The 26,472-nt window shown below is 35.1% G+C and overlaps 1 protein-coding gene across 2 annotated transcripts in view; it reads left to right on the forward strand.

The window, feature by feature from the left end:
* Nucleotides 1-26,472, forward strand: part of MICU3 (Mitochondrial calcium uptake 3) — a 154,350-nt gene that overhangs the window by 73,295 nt on the left and 54,583 nt on the right. The gene's annotated exons all lie outside the window — the stretch shown is intronic.

Here is a 26,472-nt window from a genome sequence, read left to right on the forward strand (position 1 = left end):
CTGCGGTGGACTAGACCATGGCGCCCCTGATCACCGGCTGTCCTGTATTTAACACGTTAAGAATGGATTACCAGTTTCAGTTGCAGCAAGAGGTCTAAGAAAGAAAGTTCGAAGAACGAGGAGAGTCAGGGGACCTTTCCAGAGCACTGCAGAAGGGTCATAGGGGAGACCATTAGAAGCAACAAGTAGATAAAAAAACAAAAGTGTATAAGACTAATCAAGATAAAAACTTAAATCGTTGTAGTATGAAAATAGGAAAGTAAAAATTAAATTATAAAGAAATGTAAACGTATTATTTTCTGGAGGGAAGGTGACGAAACTGTGGTGATGAATGAAAGGATTAGGAAAAAATTAAAGGAATCAAAGAATATGCAAAGATTAAAAGATTAATGAACGGATGACATTGAGAAAGAAAAAAGGCGAGAACGTAAGTAATAAGATCTGTAAAAAAAGACGTTTTGTAAAAATAGTCCCGATATACCCACGGTATGAAACAAAAAAAAAGTTGATGTGCGAGATAGATCTATTTTTTGTTATTAACTGTTCAATAATGAGACATAGATTTAAGAAATAAAGTTATCATTCTGAAATAAGTTTCATTTTCCTTGTTTTTTTTTATCATAAAGGTAAAAGATAAAATACATTATTTCAGCGTAGGAACTTTCAACAGAACTCTAATTGTCAACCTTTTATTTATTTATTTATTAATCTATTTTATAATTAATTCTACTCTGCTTCGCAAGGTGTTATAGTTGTTTTTAATAAAGCTTAACACAGATTTATACATAAACATTTTATCAGATGTAGCCTAAATGAAATCAAAATAACCAGTCGACATCAAAGCCGAGGATTCTTGTCAAATATTCGTTTAATAATAAGGTTTTTCTGTCAATTTATTGTGCGTTTTGAATTTTGTTAATGGTAATCCAATAATAATTCGCGGTATTTTATTAAAAAATCTGATTCAGTTTATTACAAATGATTTAGAGACTTTTTGCAGTCGAAACTTTAGTACAGACAATTTTTCACGGTGGCTTGTTAATACACTGACGTCTGGACGACGCTTATTTTTCGAATTTATTGTAATTATTGTAAACGTACAAAATATTATCATACCGTAACGATATTAAAAATACGAAGTCTGTGTGCTAGTTTAGACTATAATGAAATCTATAACTATCCCCAGCCAACCAGCAACGTGGTACCCAGCATTTGAATTATTAAAACAGTCATGACACTATATTATAATATTGGCATTTAACATTATCCTCCCGATAAATGCCAGCGTTGTGTTTAGTCATTTCCTGTTGCCTAATAACAATATAAGAACCATATTTGGGATATTACATTATTCAACTGTCTCCATGGACAATATTTTTCCGACAGTTATTATTAATGGTCGGATTAGTTGAAATCATTACTTGTGCCGTGATCTTATATACGTGATATAAATTTGAAATAATATTAGTGCTTGTCTTAAATGTTTTCTTTATTATTCCTGTCTACCCCAAAGTTCTGTATCCGGAAAACTTAACAAAGTTATATATCTAACTTGCTGATTTACGTCTTGCGCATCGCTTGCCAGTGCGTGATCTCCGTTCCCGAACTCTAAGGCCCCAGCTGGCCCCAGGCCACCATCTGTCCTGAACTATATGTGGCTTTGCCAATGCCAATTCAACCTACCAATCCACTGTGCTATATCGGATACTTTCATTCGTCTACAGATCTCATTTCTGATTCGTTCTCCAATAGTGTCAGTTGGAAACGGCCTGCGTCCGGGTTTCAAGGCTGAGGAGTGGAAGAAGTCTCCCGTAAGGCATCTGCCTTGTGGTGGGTCATCTTAACTGACGTCCACGGCTGAACATAGACCTATTCTTCTTTCAGTCGATAGACTCTAAATACATAGACCGGTCCTTTGCTGCCTTCAACCAGTAACTTTAAGCGAATAACTATGTCATCTGTCCAACAAGTGGGAGACCCACCCACGCCTCCACCTACTCGTTCTCGCAACTCGAGAATCTTTCGGCCTCAACAGCCATCAGTTGCACGAATGATATGACCTGCACTGCCACTACAGACGACACCCATTTAATGTGTCTAAATTCTTATGCAATAAATTTAAGAATCTATTAAACATAATTAATATATTTTTTTATGTAATATCACTGTAACCAATGTATAAAATCTTTGCTATGAGTGATTGAAAACAAAGATTGTGTTTGTTTTGTTTCAATATTATTTAAGAGATCCCTTTGATTTAACTTTACGTTATAAGCTGGAGCTGTGTATACAATAAACAAACATATTTAATTTTGTATTATATCCAAAGATATAGCGTATCAATCAATAGTCTTTATTTCACAGATTATAAAAGTCTTATGTCAAAACTGACAAATTAACTTCCGATAATATCCAATGACGCAATAATTGATGGTTTAATCCCACATTGGTGCCCACGCGTGGTATGATCGACGGCTATATATGAAACGAATTATCCCATTATATAAACCATGATAGGTCCTGCTGACGTGGGCTTTATTTATTGCTTAACATTCAGCCGATGATGATCGAAGCCTTATAAGGTGTTCATACTAAAATGATAACATCTCAGTATACATTTCTCATTTTATCTACCTATCGCTAGTTACATCACGCGGTTTTGTCTGTAAATAATCGCAATTTAAGTGTTCAGTATGTTTCTTCCCTTTCTCGCGTTAATAAGGCATATATTTTATTTAGTAAGTTAATTAATAAGGGTCGTGACTCCTTCCAGGGATCTCCTTATCCTTGAACTTATAACATTGGCTATCGTAAAATCTACTGTCTCGAGTGGTACTGATTTGGTACCACCGTGACTTTCTTCCCTGGGATCTTTTACCTTTGATCTTGCTTGAAATGATAAGCTGCTAGCAATCCCTCCCGTCTTTGCGGGCTGTGATCAAAATACTCAAGAACTGTTTGTAACTATTTGCACTATATAACATTTTATTCTCGTCTTTATGAACGTCTCGTTTTTACTTTCTACAGTATTTATTTATTTAGTTACACCTGTAATATAAATAAGTTCTGTTATTTGTTCCTTTAGAGATAACATAAATTAAAAAATGACTATGCACAACATTGTAGGAAGGAAGATCAGACTATGTAAAATAAAATAAAAAATCCAAAGAGAAACGTGATGGCATGTAAGAGGAAACATCTGGCTTAAGACTTTAGATGCCAAAAGACCTCTTAATTTGAAAATATTTCTTCGGGCGCAATCTTTTTCGAGGCTATGTGTTTAAAAACACTCAATTATAATTAAAAATGTGTTATGAATACATTGAATTATTAAGATGGTTTCTAAAGACCAAAAGAGCTGCGAATGTATCAAGATGTTCTTTTTACAGCCTTCTAATTCATCACATCTCAAATTACCAGCAGCATACCAGATAAGATTTAGAGCAAAACAGTACTTGTTTGATGAAGAAACATCTGTAAATTTTCAAGAATTTTCTCGTAAAACAATATCTGCACATATTAAAATATCAATTCATTATTGTTTTAATACATTATATTTACACCACAGGTACGTTATGAAAATGCTTCTTACAACATCAGGGCCCGAGTGTCACGAGGTAAGTTAGTCCAGCCGAACTGATCTGGGTTGACCACCGGTGGGAAGAACGTGAGAATCTATTTGTAAGTTATTTCATGAGTTAAGCATCACAAGTTGATGTTAAATTAGCTTGAGTGAGCCCATAGCGTGTAGAACAAGCAATCCTTTAAACAATCTATCTTTAGAATATTAGTCTAGTGGAGTAAGTACTAAGTATGGTACAGCAGTTCCATTCGGAATATAGTTCCGTTCGGAAATACTTTGGAATTTTTAACAGAACTCTTATTGGTTGTTAACTTATTATTATTATCTTGTTGGATCTATTTTATTTTTGACTCTACTATGCTTCGCAAGTTGTTATAGTTGTGGAGAAGAAGCAGGAAGAAACTCCTCAACTACACATCTTATAATAAGTTTAACAATATAGTGTTTACCTGATACAGTCTATATAAATTCAAAATAATCAAGGGTAATTACTTCCAAGGATTCTCGTCATTTAAATATTCGTTTATTTAATAATTAGCCTTTTCCGTTAAAATACTTTTAATGAGTTTTGAATTTTGTAAGCGGCAGTCAGAATAATATTTGCGGCAATTTAAAAAAAAATCTGATACTGTTTGTTACAAATGAATTAGAGACTTTTTGCAGTCAAAACTTTAGTACAGACAATTTTTCAAGGTATCTTGTAAATCTCTCTCTTCGGTTTCGTAACAGTTCGGATCGGAGCGTGAAGGTAGCGTAACTGAAAAAACCGAGGGGTCGAAGACCAGTGGGTAGACCCAGGTATCGCTGGATCGATCGCGTTGAGGCAGACTTGCGCGAATTGAATGTCAGCCAATGGCAGACGATGGCGCAAGATAGAGGAAAGTGGAAGTCTCTCGCTTCGGAGGCCAAAACCCACTTTGGGTCACTGAGCTAGCGGAGTAGTAGTAGTATCTTGTAAATACACTGCCGTCTGGAAGTAGCTTGATTTCTCGAATTTATTATAATTATTGTAAACGTACAAAATATTATCATACCGTATCAAACTTAGTTAGTAGCCAGTTTTTCATCAAATTCACTATCTTTGTCCATTATTCTATTTTTTGAATTAATTATAATTGTTTTAAACGGACAAAATATTATCATAAATATGTTGTGACGGTACTGTAAGAATATTAATCTATTTAAATTAAGATTCGCGATGTTACGCCGTAAATTGCTAATAATAGTTAAGCATCAATAAGTTAAGTATCTACTTAAGTATCTTATAAACATCAGCTTAATAAGTTAGCTCAAGTGAGCTCATACACTGGTATATAAAGGCGGTCGGTCTTAATAACGGTCTCTCCTAGACAGCGATAGAAATATTCTTTGATAATCGAATTACATTTTATGAATCAACCTAAAATATTGTACATATTAAAATATTGTACATATTAAAATAGAAGTCAAAAATACCTGATATGTGCTCCCTTTGGAGGAATAAACATTATGTTTAAAATAACTATTTCATTTTATTTAAAAAAAAATACTTCGATGTTTATTTTATAATTATACTATTAATTAGTCTCGAATAATATGCTAAATATCTCTCAGTGCTTAAAGACGAAGGTGTACGACCAATGTATGTAACCAGTTATTACTTACGACACTGAAACATGGTCTGTCAACACGAGCTCACACACACTCGCTTGGATTTTTATTCCGATACCAGATGGAATCAAAAATAAGGTGACCCGTAGATGAAGGATGGCGTTAACATCCCTCCACTCCATAGGTCGACCTCTGGGCCACGCTAACATCAAGAGAAGATGTCCAAAACTACTTATCGTTTTTTTAATCATATGTCCCAGAATTGTCAAAGCAACAAATGTTAATACCTTCAAGATGTCAGAAGTCATTGAACAAAATGGAACCTATATACTACAAAAGGGACTAATATATAGCTACTAAAGCTATGCAGCAGTAGTCGGTGCAATGAAGTGCACCGCCCGCCAGTCCGCTGATAAATGCGCGTGCGGCAAACAATGCGAAACACAACTACCACCGGTAATTCACTCAAGACGTGTTTCACCCCTCCACGGGGCATCGTCAGATGTTACATCGACCAGTACCAAACACCGAGTATGGCTTGGATGTATTTGATGTTGTGCTGCTAAAACCGGTCTAGGTTTTGTACAGCTTCATCGAAATTGAGCCCGTGGACACAGAGGTCCACAGACTAAAATTTTACGCTGGGGATCGTACCTCAGTTACGACAAAGACGTCTACACGCGGAGAACTATAACCGTGTAGGTGTATAGTGTAGTGAGTGGGGTGTTGAGTATGTAGCACGAAGCGAGGACTACTCGGTGGTCGGGAGAGACACGGGCCTCTCCGGACCGCCCTCGCTTGAACGCGGGTTAGGCGGACGCGGCCGCCGTGTCATATGTAGGTGAGTAGTGCATGACATGATTGGCGGCGGTGGTTGTGTTTCGCATTGTTTACCACACGCGCATTTATCAGCGGGCTGGCGGGCGGTGCCCTTCATTGCACGACTACTGCTGCATAGCGGAAGTAGCTATTTATTAGTACCTTTCTTAGTTAAGATAGACTTCCGCAAGGTAACGCCTGAATCTACTAGATACTATATACTACACTAAACTACTTAAATATTAATAATCTCGTCTCGAAATATAATTATCAAGCCGGAATATGCAGCGCGAGTAAGCCCCTTGCTGGGTGAACCTTTGACATAGTTAAGACCGCGGGGAATTACCGGATTAAGACCAGTCGTCGTGACGATCTTTGGGGGAGGTCTATATCTTGCAATGGGTATCTAACGGCTGATAAGATGATGATGATGAGATGAACGAAAGTAACCAACATAAACCAGTGAACTGCAGTGTGTAATCGGACTTTAGACTTACTTCTTCAGTCTTTAGTAACAGTGAACGTAAATAACCAATTTTACTTATGAAGGTATGACCTGCCTTGACCTACGCAATTATATGCCCACTTTCCAAATGTAACATATCACTACCTCTTTTAAAACCATGTAATTGGACCAAATTACGGTAATTCTAGTAAGTTACAGTGTAATTACGTGTCCCATACATCACAGATAAATTGTAATTTGTAACCTCATAGTAATTGAGATATTTTTTCAAGAGACCTCTTATTTAACTGACACCCGCTATAAAGTTATCGGTTTTAATACCGCGCCGCGCCCTTAAATATCGATAATTTATTATCTGTGCAGCTATTTTGTTTTTCGAATGTCTGTCATAAAATTAAAAAAAGTCATATGTCGTTTCGTCGTATATATATTACTCATATATGTATATTATTACTAATAATATATATGTATAATAAATAATGTAAAGGTTAAAAGTATAATTAATAAAATAAAGTAAACATTTAATTAAAGTCAACACGTACATGCAAAGGTAACATTCTGTCCGATGTCAATTTTAATAATAATAATGATAATAAATTTTATTTTAGAATCTATGGAGTCCATAAAATATAAGTTAGTAATAAAATTTACTTAAAGCTATATTAGTTATGTATCAGTATGTCGTACAATGTAACTGTAACACTAATTTTAAAAAAGTCGCTTAATGTAAAAACTTAAGTTAATTTATTTTCATAAATGCCTGAGCACTGTTTATATATTAGAATAATGATTTTAGGATTAATTATTGGTTTGATTCTTATTCGAAAAACGTATTTTTGGACATTAATTTGCTGTTTAAATTATTGTATATTACAATTTTAGTGATTATCACACATTTTCAATACGAAACAGTTTCGGAGAATCTTTATAAATTATTTCGTTTCGCTTATAACCTCTTGACAGACCAGAACGGGCCTTCGGTTCCCACCGAAGCCTAGTTATTTATATCTAACAAGACTCAAATATATTTCTCTATTACAAAACATGTATTCGATAACAATTAATCTTAACAATCAAGCGATTTTACAACTTATATTACAATTATATTGTAAATGTGATAATGCAATGTATCAAAGCCTTGCAAGAGTATATCATTTATTTACACGAAGCCGTGACCAATGCTCTCATCCGTTGCACTATCACGAATGCAACGGACTTTATTGTTCACAAGCATGCTGTAAACCTATAAACCTCAAAAGCGTTTAGTTCAGACAGACTATTATACTGGAACCAACTATAATATTACACAGACGTATGGAAATAAAAATGTGTCACTAAATATGTTAGCAAAAAATTGGATAAATTTTGGTTTTTTATTTTCGTAAAGGTTCGTGAAATAATGGAAAAAGTGCGAGTAAAATTTTAATAAGAAGCCTTTAAACGATTTGTCTATATGAATGTATCTATACTGTACAAGATTTTTTTTTTTGGTCCCCGTTATTGGGAGCCTCTCGTACCCCTATTTTGTTTGGGACATGGACTTTATTTACACATAATAATTTCAGGGTTTTATCTTTATTCTACACTCACTTTCATTCTTCTCAATTTCTTTTATTCTTTCTTTTTATCCTTCACAATATCTTGCAATTTTTTTTGTTCTTTTATTCTTTTTTGCTTTCATCGCCTACCTTTCCACATCTTTTTTACTCTTGGGTGGCTAGGTACAATTTTATTTTTAATCTTTATTTTATTCTTACATTTTCTATCCTTATCTGTACAAGATTATTGTTCATATGTAGGTTTGAAAGCTTTATATGGGTGAATGTATTGGTCGTTTGCTGTCATTTACAAGTGCATTTTAAACAAATACTAAATGTACAGTGCGCGCAAAAAATCATTTCAATACAAATCAGCATGAATGTCACGACGATATATGAAATATATGGGAATAGCAGTGGCGCCATTTGTCGAAAAATTATTATACTAACTTAGAAACCTTCGTGGGCTCAACAATTTTGCTAAAGATCATCATATAATCAAATGCATCATTTACGATTGTATAAAAGACACAAACATTTATATAGATTTTATATAGATAACATATCTAGAAGAAGTATCGTATGTATTTAGGAGACTGCCCTACTATTTTAAATACTAATATACAATACATAATTACTTTAATAAAACGTGTTTAATATGATAAGACGAAGTAAACCTTTATCTTTTTGATCCATCTAGTAACGGACCAATGCCAATGTATTTAATGAAGACAAGAAAGTCATCATTTTATAGTGATGGTGATATCTAGCGATTGTCCTTACACGCTCTAGTCGAACAAACGGAGATTTTATTTGGATAAGATTATCTCACTTGTTCATACTCGTAAAGTTTTGTCTCTATGACGATAAATATTTGTATTTTACGTCCGTTATCATCAATTGTGTGTGTTGGGAATTGCTTTTATATATATGTTCGTATCAAGATCATGTGTGGTCATGAAAAATATTAAAATACGTGAATAAATATTTCGCAATTATATTTCTTTTTTTCAGCCGATAGATGGCTAATTGCATCCAGCGACTTCCTCACCTTAACTACGTCTTTGTCCTCCCAGCGGGTGACCGACCCACGTCTTGTCTACCAGCTAGATAATTATAATTACAAAATGCACTAATACCTCACTTTGAGTCGTGGTTACCAAAAAAAAACACGACGCAAATTGAAACGCCGCAAAGTGAATTAAGATTTTCTATAACAAACCATGTAAAGATCGAAGATAGGTTCCAGGTTCACGAAAATACTACTCTTTACAAAAAATTGAACAAAGTAAACATTTAAAAAACAAAAATAATATAACTGTGCCAATAAATAAATTAGAAAAATATATACTTTTTTTGTTACCAGAAACAACACGTTAACGTTTTATATAATTTATTATTCTCTTTTAAAAAAAGCACAACACACTACATTACGTAATTTACAGTTCAGTTTCAATTACAAACGTAATTGAAACTGAACTCTAAAATTAGCAAAATAAAGTGAAAATAAAACTTTATTAAAATTGCGTTGATTTTTAGTTGGAAAGGGAATCCCCGAGTTTTGATGACTTGGCGCAATTAGAAACAAAAGTATTGCTGTTTTAGAAAAAATAAAATTTAAAAAAAATTAGACTCGAACCCAAAACAACGCAACCTCGAAAATCTAACGACGCACAGTGAAAAAGTTCCTTCGCATTTCATGTGAAAATTCGAAACGTTTATTAATATTAAAGTAGTAGTTTAGTACATTATAGATGTCATAACTTCTGCTGTCTTGTAGATAGTAACATGATGCCATTGTTGTAGAAATTGGACAAGTGATTTAGAAAATGCGACAAGTAGTTTTGAATAGCCTCCCTTGATGTTAACTTGACACTGTCTAGAGAGAGACTCGTTTTTCAAATAGATTAAAACTATTTTTGTGGTCAATTTTCAATTCCTCAGACACATCGTAAATAATAGTATGATCATTATGATTTAATAAATAAACTAAATAAACTCTAAAATACGTTTTGTTTCCTTATTTGTTCTACAGGCCAAAAGCCAGTCTAATAAGTCATGACAATACGAAGTCTGTTGGTACAGTTAGTTTATGTAGTTTAAGAAATAAATGCATTTAATTTACAGTTAGCAAGCATTTCCGCACCTCCCACGCCATGTTGGGGACATGCATGTCACTAAAAGTCGTCTGTTCTGCGACACACCGCGCAAACGGCGCTAGTGTGCTAATCTCGGCGGCAGGAGATACAGCGTGTCGCGTTAAATATATTGTGCTGGAAAAACGATTATTCCACGCAACGGCGGGCTATAGTGCTGGGACATGGATAACATCGGTTTACGGTTAATATTTCCTTCATTCATTGTAAAAATAACATAGAAAATGTATTTTTGTGTTGTAAAACTGTGACAACTTGAAATATAACATTACCAGAAAAATACATAGACTGAGACAACAAGACCGCAGCTCTATGAGCTGGTTACCCACGTTATATAACTGAAGTATAAGAGCTTTATCCCATAAATGCATAATGATGAAAAACTATAACATACCACTTAAACGTAAAATATACTACATTTAAAAATAAATGCATAGTAGTGCACATCTACAACATAAGCTTTTAATAAATGCGTAATAAATGATATAAATTTACATACATATATTTGTATTTTCCCCTGCATAGTAGTGTATTTATCAGCAAGATATATATTTTATTAAAGTTTAAAAGTCATGCATTTAAGGGTTAAATGAGTTGAAAAGAAAGAAAGAATTTATTTTTTATATTGTAATTTGACATGCCAATAATTTCTAACAGTTCAAAGTCTGCAAGGAACAGAAGTAAATAACAATTAATTTTAATATTTAGCAATCGATGTTATCAAAACACTTTTTCCCATTATTTGTAATTATTGCTACCACTGATTTTTGTATAAGGTGTACCATATATACATACATTAATTGACAGCAATGAGCTATACGAGGAGTAGTAACCCAGCGGTAGAGGACTGAGACTTGCAGTCGTGGGTCGCGGGTTCGATATCAGGATACAATCTCATGCAATTCTCACTTTCTAGATTATTTATATAGGATTACCACTGCTCACACACAAATTCAAGAGAATAGGCAGCGGCGCCCTCTGTTGGTCATTATATCACTCTGTGACTGCCAACCCCCCTGCCAACCTTAACGATTATAGTATATCACCCTCTAAATATTTTTGAGTGAAGCCTATGCCATAGGAGTCTATGGGCTAAAAAGAAAAATGAGCTATACATTCACCCCTCATTTGCACTGGTTCAGTATACAGTAGTTTTTAAATGGTATTGGTATATTATACAGAAGTATGTATACGGTATTGATATAGTATACAGTGGTTTTTAAATGATATTGGTACAGTAGTATATAAATAGTATTGGTACAGTATACAGTATTTTTGAACGAAATTGGTATAGTATACAGTATTTTTGAACGGTATTGATGTAGAATACGGTAGTTTTTAAATGGTATTGGTATAGAATGAAGAAATATATAAATAGTATTGGTACAGTATACAGTATTTTTGAACGGTATTGATGTAGTATGCAGTAGTTTTTTAATATAATGGGTAAGGTATAAAATAAAGTAGTATATAAATAGTGTTGGTAAAGAATACAGTAATATGTAAATACTTTTGATACAATTCACATTATTTTTAAATAGTATTAGTATAGTAAATAGTAGTTTTTAAATGTTACTGGTTTAGTATACAATAGTTTTTAAATAGTATTTCTTTCGCTTATAGTTGCGCGCGTACGTCACTAGTGGAAAAAGACGTGTAATCTCAGTAGGTGTTACGTACCGTTAGAATATGGGCCCCGTTCTTTACGTCTTAAAGGGGGCAGATGATAACCCCAGCGTATCGGACATTTCCAGCCGTGCAAGTTCCACCGGTGGTCTATGGCAGTGAGTTTTAATACAGATTAGACTACCAAATAACAACCATATTGCGATGCAATGAACACCGTGAAACGCAAAGTTGAAACTCATAGATAATAAACGTAATTCACTCTACTCGACACCAAATACTAATATATTTTTTAAATTTTTTTCACATATTTTGAATTTAGAAATGTACTGCAGAAGCATGTTACGGATATCGAGAAATTAGTAAAGTACTTATCATTTTAGGCCAAGGATGTCCTCTCTGATGGTCACAGGCATGCTCCATAGATTTTCAATAGGAACAGTTGGATACGGTCTGATTTTATGTTAAAGGTTGGTTAAGACTTCTAGAATCATTTCTTTTAAATATTTTCTGTTTAACACGTTGAGCGTCATTGATAAGAATATTTCTATCTCAGAACAATTTTTTTTGGTTTATTTTCTTATATATATACATTCTAGTTTAATTTCTTATATGTATACATATTAATGACTAATGTTGTGTCTAAAATTTAAAATATCCTCGGATGCCGAGTCAACTGGTCTAAGCAAAATGAACAAGCGAGATGTACTCGGATCCGAGTGAGCGGCACCTAGCTAATGATCCCGCCACATTAGGATACTGCTGCCACCAAACGTGTTAACAAGATATTGCAAATGGGTCATTTTTGTAACGGAATTGAGAAGTGTTGTATAGCTATGCGATTTTTGGTTCTTAGAGGTCAATTGGTGAATTAAATCTCCTCTTTAAGTTTCTAACAAAAACTTTTGAAAGCGGCATGTCGGGGGCATCGTCGAATAGATTTTTAGGCGAAATGAAAGGAATGTAAAAAGTGACAGATGTTGTGAAGAAAGAAAAATGACGATCAAATGAAAATTTGAAGCACGAAAAGAGAAAATAAAATAAATCATTTACCCTTATAAAGAAAGCTTCCATCCCATAGGACTTAACGAATGGTCCTTAAAAAAGGAGCGCCATAAAATATGAGAAAAATAATGGTGATATAATTCATCACACATTGTCAAGGTCAATGGATATGGGCAGTGCAAGGCCGATCATCGTGGCGATCTGTGGAGGAGAACATGTCGATGATGAGATCTTGGTGATCATCTTGTGTTGTAAAATTAATAATTTATTAAATTATTGAGAAAACGTACAATTTTTGTTTAATTAAATATCTTCCATAAAACGCTGCGAATTTATTTAATCTAATAGATATATAAATAAGCCAATAGAATTCTTTCAGCGAAATACGTTCTATATTAGATTCTAATACCGTTCAAACACGTGCCGTCCTATCCATTCGAAATTTATACGACCCAGTACAACATGCAACACGAGTATGTCATGTAACGTGGCCCTCCTTCCCCGAACTTAATACCGGGGCCGTTGTTCTCTGGCGTCATAACTTTGTGTGCTCGTGTACCTGTCAGCCGGGTAGTGCTTCATTGGGGCTGTGCTCACCCTCTACGCCCACGTGGTCGTGAAGATATCTGAGGAGTTACGGCAATGGCGCACGTGTTAAACACACGCGTGCGAGAATCATGATGTAAGGCTTAGATGTATTACTCGAGAAAGAGACAGTTTCCTAGATTGCTCTGATGTTCCAATAAAAATAAATAATCACGAGATATTTCAATAAGAACTTTGATTTTCAAATATAAATATAACAAAAAAAAATATTTAAATTTAATAAAGCTTTTTAATGTTTTAGGAAGAATAAAGTTTGTAAAGAGAATCTAAAAATAAAAGTAATCGTGCGCGTGATTGCAGAGGTCAAAATTAAATTTAAAAAAGGAAGAAACGGGACAAGCGTTAACGTCATTTAAAAGTTTTCTCGAATATAATCCATTCATCTAGCTAAGATCCCCCGTTACCGTATAAACATAGTGTTTATGATAAAAAAAATAATAAATATTTTCAGTTCTAATATCTTTTCAAGCACAGGCTGTACCAAAATGCCTATTACTATATTATGTTAGTATGTTCATGATGTAGATGTTTGAAAATGAATTGTTTTAATTTCAAAAGATAAAAAATTTTGTTAATACAATCATTAAAAAAATTACAAATCTCACTGAGTTTCTTGTTAGTTATTCCAAGTAGGTGGTGCGTAACGAACTAAACTAAACTTAATTTTATGCTGATCGTTATATGTGTTTGTAATAATTATATTTATTTGTATTATCGTATTCGATGTCTGAGGTGACAGCGGGCCTCGTCTTCAACATTACAAATGCAAGCCTGGAGAAATTGTAGTTTCTTTATACATTGAGTCTAGTTTAAAATGAACTAGAATCAGATTGAGCTGTGCTGTAAAGGCATTTAACTTAAAGTCACGACAGATCCAAACGCACTCTAGTCTGAGGAGATCCAACAATAAACTCATACAAACTCAGCTGTTCACTATTTATGACCTTACCTAATAACTGCATACGGTTACGGTTAAAACATGTCATTATTAGAACATACCTTTGCTAAACTATTTCTTTTTGTTGTTATAATGTCTTTAAGGTTCTTAACCGTTAAGGTATACTAAATATTTACAGTAGGTCTTACTTCCACCACCTCTAACAGTAGAACTCTTTAAGGAGATTTCCCCGTGCGCGTACGCGTTGACTCTCCTTCACGTTATTAGCCAAAAATGCACTAACGATTCAATCCTCGCTTGGGACGCCAGGCAATTTGGCTCCCATATTATCCGAATCTAGTACCAGAGTAATTTGCACACTCACTTCCTGAATTCAGTCACAGGATCTAGCTTAAACTACACCAGGCTGCGGTGGGTATTATCTAGCTTATGACTCTTGCTAAGCAGATAAGTACCTCAACTGGAGTAACTTGCTGGTTGCCAGCCTCCAAGCTACCGCTAATGGTCTCTCTTAACCACGCACTCACTTACCTTACGGTCCATTCGGAAGAACAGTAACAATGCGACGCCGAACGTCTGGTCACAGTCCAAGCCAAGCCAGTCGATCGATATCCGACATCTGAGGTAACCTCATAGCCGCTTCGAATCTGACACCAATGAACAGTACTTATAAACAACCTAACACGTATTTAATGGTATCAGGCCTTACCTTGCGGAAGTCCATTCTAAGTAAGAAAAGGACCAATATTTAGCCACTTATATTAAGTCCCGGAGTTGACTCTGTGTTTGGCACTAATCGGTGTAACATAACTCCTGAAGATGCCCCGTGGAGGGGTGAAACACGTGTTGAGTGGTTTGGCGGTGGCAGTTGTGTAATTCGCATTGTTTGCCGCATACGCAGTTTTCAGCGGGCTGGCGGGCGATGCACTTTGTTGCACGACTACTACTGCATGTGCGGAAGTGGCTAAATATTGGTCCTTTTCTAATCTAACACGTAGTTAAAGTTGCGAAGCTGAGTGTTTCTCCAGCCAGTAGAACTAGGACCAGCAACAGTAAAGCAAGAAACATATCGATAGCGTTCAAGATTCATTTTCTCACATCACTGGCACGCAATACTAAGTTGCACGGAGACAGACCATCTCTAGTATTGATACTTAATCATGGCGCTTTCATCTGTTAACCTTTTCCAATAATATCTATTTGTACTGCGAGAGATATTAAATTATTAAAGCCGCATTGTAACGGAAATACAGTGGGTCCTCGACTTTCGCACAATGATTCCTGAAAGTGTGTTTGAATATTGTAGTTTAAATAGAGATGTGAAATAAGATAGAAAAACTGTTTTATACTATTTATTTATCAATATTTATACAAAAGAATTTAAAGAGGTTTACAGAAAGCTTTTCCGTATTACATGTGTCGAGTGTCTGTCTAAGCGATCTGGGAGCTCGGCGGTTTCTAATCCATTGAAATAGTGGTACGTAGACCCGAGCTGAGGCTTCTTTGGAGGCTTTCGAGCTTCGCCACCAATGCGCCCTGCCGTCACGAACCCGAGGAACCTGCAAATGCCTTTTGGGCGGCAGTGAGCGTCCGTTCCAAATAATATTTCCTTTATTAATTTGTCAAGAGTTAAAAAAATCATTTGTCCCAGGCAACGTAGTTGGAATTTGGAAAAGAGACTTTTTTACATAATGAACTGTTATCTCAGATCCCTATAGCAAAAATGGATTTAACAAATCTCTGGATTTTTTTCTAGTGATATCAAATACTTGTCCATTTAAAAACTTTGCGATATGTCCAGTGTTAACTAGTTTAATATATATAGGTAAACATCTGTTTTATATCTGTATATATGTTATATATCTATATATTTGATCAGGTTTTTATATTTTGTTAACCGTAGTCTGTCAGCGGAAGCTAATCTCGTCGCGTCTGAAGCGATTTCACCGATTTATGAAGTCATTGTAAATATGTAAGCGCTTACCTAAGTACAGGAGGCTCTGTTTGTTATATTTATATATTTACCCTTATTTTTTATTTGTTTTTAATTTACAAATAAAAAATAAGGGTTTATCGTAGAGGGGTAAAAATTAAAGGTTGTGTGTATTTTTGTATGTTGTATCATAAAAAAATAAAAACAAAAAATTTTGTCTAAAAATTTAAAAAAAAAATTTAGGGGTGGACCACCCTTATCACTAAGGGATATGGAAAATAGATAGTAGCCGATTCTCAGACCTACTGAATACGCATATGAAATTTGGTAAAAATCGGTCAAGCCGTTTCGGAGGAGTTCAAGTTCGAACACCGTGACACGAGAATTTTATATATTAGATTTATCTATTCTTTTACAACCGAAGCCGGTATCTTTGTCTAGACTTTAACTATACGTGTAATGTTTTTTGCAATAAGTTAAAAAAAGTTTATTAAAACTAATTTAAAAATTATATTACAGTGAATGGTAGAATGATTTGCAGTAGGACTGTATGTAATATCCTACAGTGGCACGTGAACTAAATCTCGCGTGTTTATGACGGATGGAGGACTCCAGCTCTAGTCTAAGGATTTAAAGGAATCAGGCGTTACCTTGCGGAAGTCCATCCTAAGTAAGAAAAAGACAAATATTTAGCCACTTCCGCACATGCAGTGGTAGTCGTGCAACAAAGTGCACCGCCTGCCAGCCCGCTGATAAATGCGTATGCGGCGAGCAATGCGAATTACACAACTGCCACCGTCAAATAACTCAACACGTGTTTTACCCCTCCACCGGGCATCTTCAGGAGTTATGATACACCGATTAGTGCCAAACACAGAGTGCTGTGTTTGGCACTAAGGTGTTGTGAGGTGTTGTGAGGTGACAGTTGTGTAATTCGCATTGGCTAAATATTGGTCTTTTCCTTACCTAGTCTAAAGAATTGAGGCACTAGACACCGCCGTTGAAAGTACGATAGTATGCGAAATCGTTTCCATAGTGGGTTTTTAGCCGATAGGAGTCCGGCATAACCCTTTCGTTGCCCCCGTAACGGAGGGGTACCCCATGCAGGATTTCCCCACGAAAAAAAGAACTGTATGTGTACCTTAAAATTGGTAAAGTGACCATAAAAAAGTCTGCCTCCGCCTAAGTTTATTGTAGTCTTAGATCAGGACGCGTTCGAAACTCTTGTAGCTTTAAAATGCCATCATGGAGAGTTCAATCTGATTCTAGTTTCAATCAAATTAGGCTCGCATGGCATTTTTCATGATATACGCAAGTGGTCACCGTAAATGGGCCTATGTAGAAAGTGATATAAAAAATGATGGAACAAGTGTTTACAGCAGGCGATTAGATGACTGTTAAAATTATTTGGCTAATCGAACTAACTACGAAAATATTGTTTAAAGTAATTTATTTGAATAACTTATAGTTACTCGAAGACATAACAACAAGTCCTTAAAAAAGTGCATGTTTGATTGTCACCCTATATTTGTATTTCGTTATTTTACTTTACCTCACTAGTTTTTTATAGCTTTCCAGTTTTAAGGTTAGTGATTTAAGATGAATGAGAACAAGTTAATTGCATTTTTCAATATTTAAAAAAATATTCAGTAATACGTCATTTCTGTCGCAGTACGTCCAAAGTTTGACGTAGAACTCCCTTTTAGATTTCTAATAGGACAAGTTATTTATGGAACCATTTTAATGGCCTCTCGTTCAACTCCTAACATGGGTGAAAAGGGTCTTTATTTACATTGTAGTTGTTCAAATAATTTTAATTATGGTCCATACTTATCTTTCGTCCTTCTCAATATTTATTCTTTCCTATAATTTCTTTAACATCTTTCATTTCTTTCCATTCCATTTTCCTTCCTTTCAGAGTTCTAACAATTTATTTATTTTAAATTTTTATTTTCTTACCACATATACCGCACTTAATTTATATTTCTAATATCACAGCTATTTTATCACTCGTGTTTATTATTTTAATTATTCTGGTTCCTTTTTTATACTTATTAATTGCTTTTCTTTAATTTATGCAGAACACCAAAAAGGTCTGACGATACTCCTCTTCACTCACCAGTGACGCGATGTTCTCCTCCTCTATTCTCTTTGTTAACCGAGATTGGTTTGCCACTCTTACCGGTGGAAGCAATCCGCATCAGGTGTCTGCCGACAACATTAACATGGTCTGTCCAAATTGTGGATGGATGTCCTGCACTGTGCTTGCCTGTCCGATGTGTCCACTTCATAACCAACCCGGTGAGCTTTGTTCGTTTCTTTCGTTCGTGTATAGATTTCATTTCAGATTCTATGTTCGGAGAAATCCCGAGAATAGCTCTCTCCATGACTCGATAAGCGACCGTGAGCTTGCTAATACAGTCCAAAGTGCAGGACCACGTTTTAGTGTCGTATATCAACGTATATTCATTTACTAATCCATAATCAAAATACTTAATAGCCTTATAGGACAGACACTGCTTTAAGCTGGCCACCCTAACGTCCATAAAACAAAAACATATCAAAAATATCTCAAAACCATACACTATTAAACGTACGATGAGCTACCATGCGAGTATAATAGCAATATATCAACATAACCGATTGATCCAAAGAAGCATAGATCCTCCGGTCAGATTGTATCGTCAGATAATCTCGCGAGATGCAGTAATCTGGCCGCTTATCTGGATGTGAATCGCTTAATAACCGGGTATGCGACGGTACGGCACCTGTGGATGCACTTGGGTCACCTGAGACGTCTCTGTCAGACAGCTTTCACTTCCTACGGCGTCGGATGTCAGCGCTGGGTGGCGGTAGGGTGACCACAATGTATGAATTACCTGGACAGTCTCCATAGGGAACCTCGGATAAGACTGTATATGCGTTTGGGATTCCGACTCAAGGACGCCATCACAGATGACAGTTTCAGTAGAAAATATAGCTTTGTCAATAAATTTACAAAAATTGCACGCCTAGTAACGAGAATTTTTGTGCGTTTCGGGAAAGTGTGTAAAAAAATATTTTGATTAAAAAATATATGAATACGTACTAGGCTCTTTGGTCCAATATGTCCTGTTCTTAGCTCTGTCCAATCCGTACGAACTATGGGTTCGTTATAGTACGAGTAACATTTGTGTAATATCTATTATAATTACTCTTATTTATTACGATACAACGTATTTTAGCTGTTACACATGTTACCCGGAAATTATCGTACAATCAAATCACTTAAAATTTAATTGTTATTCTTAATACTTTTCTCAAATATTGCTTTTACAGCATTCTCCGAAGCGCGTTAAAAGAACAATACCTTACTATCCCTTCCGACTGCCAGAATTTCTAAGTTGCCATTAATTTTTCCGAAAATCAATGGTTGCCCGGCAATATAGAACTGAGACTTGCGATTGTAGATTACGGTTTCAATTTCCAGAATGCAGACCTATATAGTTCACAATATGTGCCTTAATTATATAATATTACCACTGTTGAAAAACCCGTTTCCAGAGGATGGACAGCAGCGTACCATAATACCACATTAAAATCTGCAATACACCTGCCAATCGTGCGATTATGGTATATCCACCCGTTAATGTCTTTGGGATAGGCCTATGCCTTGCTATGGGTGTCTATGGGCCGAAGCGACGGCGACGATGATTTTCCCAAAGTACCTAGAAATATATTCCATAATTTAGTAACATTATAGAAACTGTCCGTACAATGTTGTTAAACATGGCCATCCACGCACAATCGTACAATATTGAACGGACACTTTCTCGAATTAAAGTCGATGCACAACTGATACCTTTTTTAATTACCCGCCGGTGCGAGATCAACGTTTGTCCTTAATTGTTTTACGACTCTGAATTACACAATCAATTTGTTGAACATCATTATACGAAATCAATTAGATAAAATTTTAATAAATAGTAAATATTTTATATTGTTTTTGTTGGAACTAAAACTCCACAGAAGCTAACAAATTTTACAAAGGTAATACATTTTTCACTCTGTCTCTTTCCCATTATTTTATTAATTTATTGAATTAGGACTGCCAGTAGTTAATCATTAAATACGTACTAGCAATTATGAACTGTAAACAAATATTACTGTTCTACCTAATGTAAGCACATCTGTGATATTTATACTTCTTCTGTTCAGCCGATGGATGCCCACTGCATGGCATAGGCTTTCCCCAAAGATCGCCATGACTATTGGTTCTGCGCTTCTCGCATTCAGCAACTTTCGGCAACCTTAACTATGTCGTCACTTAGAGAGCAACGGAGAAGGCTGTGCCCAGAGTTTCGCTGCGAGATCGAATCAGAAATGAGATCTGCAAAATAACCTAGATCACCGACATAGCTTGAAGAAATGCTCGTCTGGAATGGCAGTGGGCGGATCACATCGCTTGGGCAACCGGTGGCCGTTGGGGCCGAAAGATTCTCGAGTGAAAACCAGAAGCTGGGACAACATTCAAAGTCGCTGGAAGCTTCTGGATGCAGGCAACGCAGAACCGGTCATCGTGGCGATCTCTGAAGGCCAAACCCTTGCAGTAGGCGTCTATCGGCTAAAAACAAGAAGAATTTTCAACTACACATATCTAACCTTTTTGAAACAGGCCTGTATTGATATGGTCGTCGAAAGACATTGGAGGCTTTTATACAAATGGAGCTCTATCAATAGAGCAAAATTTTCCAATTTTCGTATATAACATTCCTTCTTTATTTCCATACATATGGTGGAAGCTTAAATTTAGCGAATCGATATAAGAACGTAATCTTTTGTCGATCAATCTGGATCAATGTTAAATAAATGACATGAATTATCAAAGAAAAGAGTTACAGTTTGTGTCCAATAAACGAAAGAATGTTACACACAAATATGTATAACAGATAGTAATTATATTCACACAAGAAATATTTAGTTACGTAACAATGTCATAAAAAGAAGGTCTAATTCAGAATAATTTTAATAATAACTCGATTATCGAAATCACCGAATAAATTCCAAAAATTTGAACTAAGTAAAGATAAACACGCGTGGGTAGTAAGAATTTTGATTGAGTTCCCCGCGTCGTTCACAGGTGTCGCTTTTACGGCGCCGCCATATTTGCTTCTCAAGATTTATCGTTCCTTCGTACAATGACGAAAACTAATAACACTAGATCAAGGTGTCGTAATACCTTAATAGAGTTTACACGGACTCTGATTGCTTTATCTATAATTTATTTATATATGGACTGCCCACTCTAATATTTGTTTCATTAGTTGTATAACGATGTCTGAACTCGCTATGATCGTTCACTAAGACGAGTCGATTTATTTTAACTATAAAAGTAAAGCTATAAAAGGTTTGATACTATCGATCTATACATCATCTTCGTATCAGCCAAAAGACACTGCGAGGTATAGGCCTCCCCCATAGATTGTTGCAACTTCTCGCAACCTTACTATATATTTTTATGGACTCCGTTTATATGGACCTCTCATTCCCGTCTCATTTTTGTGAACATGGACTCTGATTTCACTAAGTTTTTCGGTATAGTTTTATTTATTTTTATTCTTCCATCCGTCACAACATCTGGCATTCTATATTCTTCCTTCCTTCCGATTTTTTTTTTCATTTCAATTTCTTTTATTTACATACCTTCTATGCGTCGCAATTTTATCTCCTTTTTTTACATTTTCTTTTACAATTTTCATCTGTTTTTTTTCTATATCACAGTTATTTTTGTTCTTATTATGTCTTTGTTCGACCTTAACTTTTATTTATTTACTACCTCCTTTATGATAATATTTGCATATTGCAAGTTTGTCGGATTCCTTTCTTTCGGTATGTATTCAATTTCCATATCTGTTCTCATGCCGCAAAATACGGGATAGTAAGCTATTGCGTTTACTATGATCAAGTCCACCGCTGGATCACAGATGCACAAGGGTACTTTTAATTTAAACCTATGCAAGTACATTTAGAGAATACCTGTGCGCTGTGCTACATTTGGGCCAGAACTTTGTCCAGCTCGATTTTCCGAAGCGAACCTTGACCATGACTATGTCGTCGATTGGGGGCCCTACGTACACCATATTTATATATATATATATATATATATATATATATATATATATATATATATATACGTAGTATTAGCTTATTTAGAGCAAATAGTCATATTAGATTAATCCTACCTTAAGAAAGATGTCAAGCGTGAAATGTAATACGGCTTTACAGCTTTCTGGAAACTTCGAAGCAACATCCTAAGCAAAGACGTAAGGCGAAAACTAATGCGTGTTACTAGACTTGGTTTATGGCAGTGTAACGTGGTGTCACACTTTGTCCCTTATTTACTTCCTCCTTTTTTATCCTTTATAGGCGAAACATTAGATCTTTATCTCGCCTGAGGTTAAGCGACGAAGAGATCTACGACAGTATATGCTTGCCTAGAAAAAACCTATTCACTCTTGTCTTGAAGACTCCTAAGTTATAATTGGCTGGAAACAATGACGCCGGCAGGATGCTCCAGTCCTTGACTGTTCGCACTATAAAAGTATTGGCCTTAGCGCGGAATGGAAATCTTGAACGGATGTCGGGAATCCAGGGGTCTTGTTGTAAGGAGAAGGCTGCGCTTGAAATTTCTCTTCAAGATCAAATCATGAATGGGATTATCCGGTTAAAGTAACAATTTTCAGGCCACATAATAGCTAGGTTCTAAGGTTATCGAATAGACCAAGGATCGTGTAACGGTAACCCTCAACGATGACATTATTAAGTTCGTATATAATAGCAAATGAAACTTCTTTGAAACATTGATATATTAAAAGAAAATTGCTATGATTACGTCACTTGTAAAAAAATTCAAAACTATTTACTAATCGATCCCTGTAAACTTAGAATTTATATCTCGCGGTATCCGTAAACGCACAGCGTCCGCTCGACACGCAAACAGAACACGCCGCGACATATGAGTGATTTAAAATGGCCGATCTTTCCCTCCGTGATCCGATGTAATTAAACTCGTCGCTGGCGTTCTGATCTGCAATGTAATCGTTTTTTAACAAAAGGATATCTGAAAGCTGAAATGACGTAGATAAAATAATACTGTAAATGTTTTGTCTAATATAAAAAGTTAAGGATATTTTTATATCTACCTATATTAACGAATTTATAACCGTTTTATTACAAATTTTGTTTTAAATATTTACATCATTATAACCTTACCATATAGTGTGAAATTAAATTAAAACTTTGATCTAGCAATGAGGGAAGAAAGGCGAAGCATGGAAGAAAAGAAAATCAAAATTTTGTAAAGCATGAAAGAAAAGTAAAAAATTAATAATAAATATGACATATTTGTTTATCCGAATCTGTAACGTCCCTGCACGAGAGGTCCTTAAATAGGGGGGCCATAAAACAAATTAGAGGTCTGAGACTTGTAATCGGACTAGCCACTGATGACAAACAAGTTTCCAGGATTGACAGCAGCGTCCTCTGCGTACCATAATACCACAATGTGAATGCTAACCCGCCTGCCAAGCGTGTTGTTCATGGTATGTTCCTGCAAAGAAATCTTTGGGACAGGCCTATGCCTTGCAGTATACTTATATAGGTTGAAAGGAAGACCAGACATCGTAATCTATAACAATAGTATAAAAACATATAAGTATACGTGACGAAATTAGAGCTAATATATATAAAAATATATAACAATGTATGTATCTATAATATTCAAAAAATCCCTATTTCACTTGAGAACGATTTCACCAATTTTGTTCAATTTTTTTTTAAAATTTCTTAATAATTTGTAAAGAGTATTTATTATAAATATTGCTTAAAAAATTCCATAGAATCTGCAAAATTTCAGTAATTATGACTATTAATATATATATATAATTATTTTCTATTAATATAATTATTTGAATTTGACAGTTCATGTGATGCAAATCTAATTTATGTAAATGTAAAAGTTGAATTTATCGTAGAGAGAAATGAAATATAAAATTTGTTAAGTTTTTTCGAATCTTGCGAACTTTTAAGTATTAATCGCAAATCCAGATGAATTGCTCGCTCTCCAGGATAAAGTTTCAATAATTGTATTTCACAAACCCTTTACGTATAGATATATATATATGGTATATATCGTATAAAATTTAATAGCTTTGTCGGTCGGTATTTATTGAACATTTAATTAATAAATAAACTGATCAATCGTACACCAGTGACGTATGTTGCATTAGTTTAAGTTTTACATCGTAATGCGATTGGCTAATTTCCTGCAATTAACTTTCGTTTACTTAGTTTTAAATCTAAAAGTTAAAGTGCAATATATTATTAAAGAAATCAATATATTATTAAAAAATTCAAGTATGTTTGAAACTTCGTTAAATTTTATTTAAAAAGAGCAACTGTTTCTGGCCGGCTCTTCTTTAGATCAGCATTGCGAGTCGACAGTAGCTCACTTATAATGTTAAAATAATTGAACATTTATAAGTGCATGTAAATGCCTACTTGAATTTAAATATTATAAAGCACAAAGTCTGTCGAGAGCGTTAGAATTGTTATAAAAGCGAATTAAATGCAACTGAAAGCAAATAATTCATAGGCGCCACACGCCCGACGGGGGGAATGCCAATGTTTACAGCATGTCAGCGCTGACACGAATTAAGCGCACGTCCCCGTACGGAGTTATACCGCGACGGGCTGTCAGCGTCGCAGCGCTTTCTCTGCTGAATATTTACAATTGTTTGACATTTCTCTGACGCGGGAGCGAATTTAATTATTGCGTATTTATATAAAGAAGCTATTTGCAAAACGGCCATATTTATTTTCGTTTCTATACTGTGAAATTAATTAGAATCGCGTGTTTCTTTAAAGTAATAAATTGTGGTATTCTGTAATAATGTCGTATTTTTAATAACGACTTATTAGGTGTAAAAGCTTTATGGAGTCAATAAATAGTTCATTTTCAGCAATGGTCTGATTTTGTAATATCACTTTTGTGAAACCATGTACTCAAAATTTTTACTACATTCACCTTAAAGAAATAAGGACATCTGCAGAGGAATTAAGTTGAACGACGTTACTCGAAGAACTGCTCATCTGCAGTAGCAATGAGCGGCGCACATCGCTCGTGCAATCGACGGCCTTTGGAGCCCAAAGTTTAAGCAATCACTAGACGTGGGTAGGCCCTCCACGTCGTGACTAGCAGCTGATGATGAAGATCATCAACTTTAACCGATCTTCGCATGTATTTTACCCAGTCAATTTTCTCAGTTTAACCTCTGTATGCCCCGTTGTTTTATTTCGAATTGAAAATAATTTAAAATATTAAAAAAAAAATTGATATTGTTTGTTAAAAACTTTAATTATGTGTCTGATATAAATTATTAATATTACCGATGTTAGTTAAAAATCGATGGCAGATTATATTCTATTCTTACCACAGATAAAACAAATTAATATCTGTTCTCTTGCCTTCGTTGTCTATTTATTTAATGCAGTAAATACTTTATTACAATTGTTACATATATGTGATTTAATTTTGTACAAAATGAGCGTAGCGTACATACTTCGTGTTGCTAGCCACTACAGCGACAATAATAATTTTGAGTATTGAATTATTCTAGCGCATTCAAATTCAAATTCGATCGCAGATTTGAATTTGAACGCCATCATAATGTTGTCACTGCGATTGATTTGAAGCTGTAAAATAATAGAAAAAAATTGAATAGAATTCGAATTTGAATTGCTGAAGTGGCGAGCAATACGGCGAACGCTACACGGGTATTAGTCCTTTTGTTTTCCAATTAAATGCCTGTGTTGATCAACACCGTCCCAGCCGTGTCTAAATCTGCCGTCGTTCCGAGAAAACTAGCTCATGTACATAGGCAAAGAAAGGAGTAAAATCTGCCCGAAGCGGGGCTCACCGGACACTCGGATATGCGGAAGGTGTAACGACTAAATTGGAAGTTGAGTGACGGGTTTCGTCGCCCAACTAATTATTTGCGCATTTAGCTCGACACCACTAAGACTTGCTGCTGTGAAAATATTATTTACAAAGTGTCCCATAAATCAACGTCAAATCGAGTGATGGTCATAGTGGCTATCCCAATAAAATTATTAAATAAAACCCGTCACGGTCGGTTAAAGTTGGTTGCAGTAAAACTTTTGAGCACTTTAGTCAAACTGGAAAGTTTGAAAAAAGACCTTTTTACTTTTAAAA

Source organism: Battus philenor, unplaced genomic scaffold (genome assembly GCF_028537555.1).
Source record: "Battus philenor isolate CCGP_79_NKW_IND1 unplaced genomic scaffold, ilBatPhil1.0.hap1 SCAF_18, whole genome shotgun sequence".
NCBI lineage: Eukaryota > Metazoa > Arthropoda > Insecta > Lepidoptera > Papilionidae > Battus > Battus philenor.